This window comes from Notamacropus eugenii, chromosome 6, assembly GCF_028372415.1.
Source record: "Notamacropus eugenii isolate mMacEug1 chromosome 6, mMacEug1.pri_v2, whole genome shotgun sequence".
Classification (NCBI taxonomy): Eukaryota; Metazoa; Chordata; class Mammalia; order Diprotodontia; family Macropodidae; genus Notamacropus; species Notamacropus eugenii.
Window position 1 is genome coordinate 242,838,847 of NC_092877.1, and position 7,441 is coordinate 242,846,287.

General features: G+C 37.1%; 1 pseudogene; it reads right to left on the bottom strand.

The window, feature by feature from the left end:
* Positions 1 to 446: 446 nt before the first annotated feature.
* On the bottom strand, positions 447 to 1,612 carry LOC140511291 (large ribosomal subunit protein uL3-like; annotated as a pseudogene).
* Positions 1,613 to 7,441: the final 5,829 nt, after the last annotated feature.

Sequence of the window (7,441 nt, forward strand, 5' to 3'; positions counted from 1 at the left end):
CACTCTTTGCATATGATATGATGATATACTTAGAGAATCCCAGAGAATCAAGTAAAAAATTCTTGAGATAATAAAAAGCTTTGGCAAAGTTGCAGGTTGCAAAATAAACCCACACAAATCATCTGTAATTCTATTCATTACTGCCAAAGCCCAACAGCAAGAGATAGAAAGAAAAACCCCATTTAAATCTACAGTAGACACTATAAAATCTTTGGGAGTCTACCTGCCAAAACAAAGCCAAGGACTATATGAACACAATTTCAGAGTAGGTTTTGCACAAATAAATTTGATCTAAGTAAGTGGATAAACATCAGCATCTCACAGTTAGACCAAGACAATATAATAAAAATGGAGATTCTTTTTTTTTTTCACTTGTGAAAAATTTATTGGGAATCCACCAGCTCCAAATTGGTCTGGAAACATCAGGCAGCTTCTCCTTTTCTGATTCAGTCCTTTTTGAGTGGTCCCATGAAAGCTTTCTTCTCCTCCACAGTCTGGAACTGACCGTGTCCAAATTTGGATGTGGTGTCGATAAACTTCAGGTCGATCTTCTCCAGGGCGCAACGTTTGATTTGTACCAGCAGAGACTTTCTCGTGGTGAGCACACTCTTCTTGGTCTCAAGGGCACAGCCTTTCAGCATGATAAAGTCATTGGTCACTTCACCGTGGTGGAAAAAGCCTCCCAGAGGACTGACGCTCTTGTTGGACAGATCATAATCTGTGAATGCATTATTTTTGATTGGTTTGCCATCCTTGATCTGGTAGCCCTGGCCAATCTTGTAGATCTTTTGGTTGATCTCAGTGAGATGGTGGTAGCTCTTCTGACCATCTAGAGCCACAGAGAAGGCTACCTGGGCAGGATGCCAAGGTCCAGTACATGTCACCTTACACAGTCCTAGGTGGGTTTTTCAGGGCAGTTTCTTGGTGTGCCAGCAGGCTAGTGACACCTTTGTAACCCTTGCCCTTCATCACCCCAATGACATCAATCATCTCGTCTTGCCCAAACACGGTGGACACGGGCACCTACTTCTCCAGCTTCTCATGGACCCAGTCCAGTTTCTCAGCCATGCTACCCCCATTCACCTGGATCTCCAACAGGTAAGACTTCTTCTGCCTCAGAGGGAGCAGGCATATCTGGGTGTCAGCAATGATGTGGATCACCTGGCAGTGCTTCTTCATGCTGCTCAAGTCTTTGTCCAACTGCTTTTTGCCATCCTCATCTTGCCACTTTTGCAATACTTGGTAAAAGCCTTCTTATTGGACTTATGCCAATTCTTATAGAATCTTCTCTTACACTCATAACTAGAGCTCCACAGGCCTCATGGGGTTTGCACATAGCGCTTGATGCCCATAGTGATCATAGAGGGGTGTCTCCACGATTGTCACATCCTTGATTACTTCCTTCTTATTGACCTTTGAGCCGGGCCTGGCCACCTCTCGAACAATATGGGTCATTCCTGCCTTGTAGCCCAGAAAGGCAGTCAGATGGATGAGTTTGGAGAGGACATATTTGGGGGAAGCTCTTAACCTTCCCCAGGTTCCTGCTGCTTCTCTTTCGAGGCAGAAAGCCCAGAGACACATGCCTGGGAGCAGAGAACTTCTGGTGGCACATGCTGCTTCTGATATGCCCTGGAGAGCTAAAAATGACAATTCTACCTAAATTAATTTACTTATTTAGGATCATACCAATCAAAGTATCAGACAGTAACTTTCTAGAGCTAGAAAAAAATGTATCAAAATTCATCTGGAAGAACAAAAGGTCCAGAATATCAAGGGAACTAATGAAAAGAAATGCTAGGAAAGGTGACCTAGTTCTACCAGATCTCAAATTGATTTATAAAGCAACAATTATCTAAACCACTTTGTACTGGCAAAGAAACAGAGGGGGTAGACCAGTTGAATTAGCTAGTTACTCAAGACACAGTAGTCAGTTAATGTAGCAATCTACTGTTTTATAAATGCAAGGACCAGCGCTTCTGTCATAAAAACTCACTGTTCAACAAAAATTGCTGGGAAAACTGAATAACAGTGTGGCAGACTCTAGGCATAAATCAATGCCTGACACCAAACACAAGAATGAAGTCCAAATGGGTACATGAGCTGATATAAAGTTTGATACTATAAACTAATTATTGGAGCAAGGAATAGTAAATTTATCAAATTTATGGAGAATGGAAAAATTTTTGGCTAAACAAGAGATAGAAAACATTATGGAATGCAAAATTGATAATTTGATTACATTAAATTGAAAAATATTTTGCACAATCAAATTTAATGCAGCCAAGATTAGGAAGGAAGGAGAAAACTGGGAAAGAATTTTTGCAGCTAGTATCTGTGATAAAAGCCTCATTTTTCAAAATTTAAAGAGAACTGAGTCAAAAGTACAAGAATAAAAGTCATTCCCCAATTGAAAAATGGTCAAAGGATATGAACAGGCAGTTTTCAGAAGAAGAAATTAAAGCTCTGTATAGCCATATGAAAAAATGTTTTAACTCACCATTGATTAGAGAGATGAAAATCAAAACAACTCTGAGATACCTCATCATATCTACCAGAATAGCTAACATGGTAAAACAGGAAGATGATAAATGTTGGAATATATGTGGGAGAGTTGGAACACTAATTCATTGTTGGTGGAGCTGTGAGGACATTCAACCATTCTGGAGAGCCATTTAGAACTATGCCCAAGAGGCTACAAAAAAAAAGTACCCTTTGACCCAGCAATATTGCTTCTAGGACTGTATTCCCAAGAGATCATAAAAATGGGAAAGGGTTCCTGTGGAACAGAAATATTTATAGCAACTTTTTTTTGTGGTGGCCAAAAACTGAAAATCAGGGTATGCCTATCAACTGGAGAATGGCTGAATAAATTTGTGATATATGAATGTAATGCAATACTATTGTGCTATAAGAAATGATGAGCAAGAAGACTTCAGAAAGGCCTGGAAAGACTCAAATGACCCGATGCTGAGTGAAAGGAACAGAAGCAGGAGAACTTTGTACACAGCATCAACCACAGTATACAAGGAATTTTTCTGGTAGACTTAGTAATTCATTGCAATTCAAGGACTTAAAAAATCCCCAGTGGTTTCTTGAGGCTAAGTGACTTCCACATTCAGAGAAAGAATTATGGAATTTGATTGCAGAATGAAACAGACTATTTTCTTTTGCATTATGTTTTGTTTTGTTTTATGATTTCTCCAATTCGTTTTAATTCTTCTATGCAACATAACTATGGGGAAAATGCATTTAATAGGAATTTACATGTGGAACCTATATAAAATTGTATGACATCTCAGGGAGGAATTGGGGAGGTAGTGGGCAGGAAGGGGAGGGAGCGAAAAATCTAAGATATATAGAAGTGTTTGCAGAACACTGAAAAATCAAATAACATCAAAAAATTAAAAATGTATATTTTCCCACTGGAAATAAAATATACTTCAGAAAGAAAATTAAGTAGTTCCTTAAATTATGAGTAGGACACATTTGCCTTGCAGCAATTTCACTAAATAAATGTGACAAAATTTTAAATTAACCATAAATAGCTCAGCAAGTTCTGAAAACTGTCTGCTTAAGTGAGGTACTACTTTATTATACATATGTGGGCACACAAACTTAAAGCATTATAGTGACTAAAGGAAAAGTCCTGCCACTCATATTGAGCTAAAAAATTGTTCGTTGTCTTTTTTCCCCCTTCAATAAATGCTTTGAATAAATGTCTTCCATTTCTTGATTCCCCTCTAGATTCCCATGGTAGCAAATATAAATGAATTAATAAAAATTGATTTGAATAGACTAATTTATATTTCCATTTTTAAATCCTCTACAAAATGCCTGCAGTTTATATCCTGTTCTTGTATTTCAGACCTTCAACTTCAATCTTAAACTTAGCAGGAAATTCTATGAAAGCTCATGGATGTAACAGCACCTTATTAATTCACCAGAGCCAATTGACAAGTAGAAATTACTGTTTCCAAACTAAATTATAACTGACATCCATTTAATTGATTCCAAATCTTGCTATTGCTAAATGTTTCTGAGGGCAACAGTAACTTAGCATTGCTGACAAAAACTATATCTGGTCACACATATCCCCATTTGGACATCTGCCATAATTTAAATGCACAATTTACCATGGTAAAGATGTACATTTTGCAAGCCTGTGATTCTATGAATTTTAGTTGAAATTATAATTACATTTGCCTGCTGTAATTATTTTAGTTGCAAAACCCAACAGATATGCAAAAAAAAAAAAACAGAATGCTTTTCCCATTGAGACTAAAAATTAATATAAACACATATAATATCTTAAGTGTGAGAAAAGACATCTGTGTTGTTTACCTTATACTCATTTATCTCTCTACATCATTTAACATTGTTTAGACCCAGTAAGTAAAAATAAGATGCTTCAGATCAAACAAATTATACGTACTAGGTGTGTAATTTGAACCTGGAACCTCTAACTTCACATACAGCTTATTTTACATTTGACCACACTGCCTCTTTGTCTCTTGACTATGTTATATGCAGATTCCTAAATCTATATCAACAACCTACAATGCTACATTTCAATTTCTATACTAGATGGCTATTCTGAAGTGTCAACACTTCAAACTAAGCATATAAATATTTATATGCATGCATACATATATGTATGTGTTTCTAGATCTAGATTTGCATGTGTGTGTGTGTGTGTGTGTGAGAGAGAGAGAGAGAGAGAGAGAGAGAGAGAGAGAGAGAGAGAGATAGAGAGAGAAAGAGAGAGAGAGAGAGAGAAAGAGAGAGAGAGAGAGAGAAAGAGAGAGAGAGAGAGAGAGAGAGAGAGAGAGAGAGAGAGAGAGAGATTTTACTTGTCCTCTTCCTCTTTTAAGATTTCTAGGAAAAGAAGGTTTTAACCGGTAGGATGAGAAAGAATGAATGGGTGATGCCATAAAGTGAGTCCCAAGAATAATTTAGATCCTAGGGCAGGTTGCATGCAAGAAGCCTCTTAAGCTGTGTTAATTCATATAATACAAATCTGTTATAAGAATTAATGACAACTTGTTAGACCTGTTATTCCTGATGCTAATTCTAGTCATCCAATTTTTTTCTTCCATTCCAAATGATATTTATGAATTGTCACTGACATCATTTCATAATTTTAAGGTCTGTTTTTTTTACACTCCTTTAATTTTTAAAATAGTTCAAATATTAACTTAAAGATAAAAGATCCTCAGAAAGTTTGAGTACCTTTGTCACTAAGATATGATAGTATACTGGGTATTACTGGAGAAGGCAACTGTTTCTGTTTAATTGTTAAGAGCAGGAAAGTAAACATTGTCCCATAGCTAATACCTCTTTTGCCTACTTTTCTCCTTCCCTATTGCTCATTCTTGTGTTACTTAACGGGGGACTAACTTGGGGAGTGAAAAGGAATTTCAAGGAAGGGGAATCTGCATCCTTGAGGCCACATGTGGCCCTCTGGGTTATCAAGTGTGGCCTTTTGACCTCATCCAAACTTCCCAGAACAAATCCCCTTAATAAAAGCTTTTGTTTTGGACTCATTTAAAAGGATACCACAAGGAACTGGAAAATCACATGTGGCCTCAAGGCTCCTTCCTCATTCTTGGATAGGCTATGAAAAAATATTGCTGTTACTTTGGTTTTTTGTTTGGTGGGGTCTTGGTAGTGAAGCTTTCAGAACTCCAACTACTACCAGGTCAATTCATTGAATTCTTGATTTGGTGAATGCATAAAGAAATTTATAATTTATGCCCTTTCTGGTAGATAATTAATAATAATTAAAGTGAAGTTGGTGTACTCCTGGAATCCCTGAAACATTTTCAGGAGGTGCGTGAGGTCAAAATTATTTTCATAAAATAAGACATTATTTGTTTATTAAATTTTCATCCATTTTCCAACAATATATCTGTGTGTCTGGATTTTCTTCATAAACTCCAAACAAAGTAACAGATTGCAACAGATTGAATACAGAAGCAGATGTGAGAATAAAGCTATCCTCCATTAAGTGCAACATTAAAAAGATTTGCAAAACTATGTAAAACAGCACCATTTTCTCCCTGTTTTTGCTTTGTGAAATACTGCTATATTTTATAAAATATGTTATTTATGTTAATAGTGTGGTTTTATCATTTTAATTGAATTAATAAATATCTGTACGTATTTAATTCCTTGGTTTTAATTCCTAATACAATAAATATTGTATATATAGCCCACATGTATGGAAGCTCTTTAGGCTCCTCAATAAATTTAAAAACTTTTAAGGACCCTGAGATTAGAAGTATTGAGAAACTTTACACTAAATTTATGTTCCTTTCATCTTTGTCCATATATATGTACATATAGTTTTTGCCTTTCTTTTTAACCTAAGTGTTTAGCACAGTGTTTCTCACATAGGTAGGTGCAAATAAATGGCTGATTGATTGTGTGGTTTGTGGATTGATCGTGATTCTGTCATTTCAGAAGCTCTGTTAATCTGTCTTCATTTTATATCCCAGGCTAATGCTATATAGCTTTATGTTATATATTATATGTTTTAGTCAAGATAGATTATTTGTGATTCCTTAATCTTGTCCTGTCCTTTACAGCTTCTGTATCTTTATTATTTCACAAAGCTAGAACCCCATCCCCCCCATTCCTTCCTATCTTACTTTTCCTTAGCTCTATTGCCATTTCTTTCATTAAGGACTGTATATCTTATACTTTAAGTTACCTCATAGTTAATTTAAGAATATCTTATGCTGACAGAGTCAAACTGGGTGAGTGAGAGCAACTATTCACTGAAACTCTAAGACAAACTCGTTCAAATACCTCTAAAAAGAGAATCTGAACAAATTTTAGATTGGCAGAATCAACCCAGGACAAACTGGAAGGTCTAAGGGAAGGATTTATTGCATGGGGCTGGAGGAACACACAGAGTACAGACACCCACCATAGCAAAGTCTAGCAGGAAGCCCCTGGCAATCTGAAGCAGCAGCAGCACTGTGGAATCTCCAGCATATCAGTGAAAGATGGGAGTCTGGTGAAACTGAAAGAGAGAGAAAGAGAGAACCATAGAACCACAGGAAACTGCAGCAGCAACTCTTGAAATTATCAGCCCGCAGATTAAAATGACTGAAAGTTACCTACTTGAACTTCTGGGAGTCAAGATGGTGGAATGATGGATAAATGCTCTACCCCTCCCTTCACTGACTTTGAAAAACTTGGAGAATATTTTCCCAGGAAAAATCCTGGAACAATGGGATCTGTCAAAGGCTTGAAGAGTCTCAACCCGTAAGAGTAGGGAAATGACAAAGAAGGGGAATCCCCCTTGCTGAGACTGAAGGGGACAAGTGCAGGGAGAGAGCTGTCCTAGATAGTCCCATCTCAGGGAACCTGAAGTGGATCCTGAGCCCTAGTAGGGTGGAGACACAATGGTCAACATCAGCCCCCAGGTATGCCT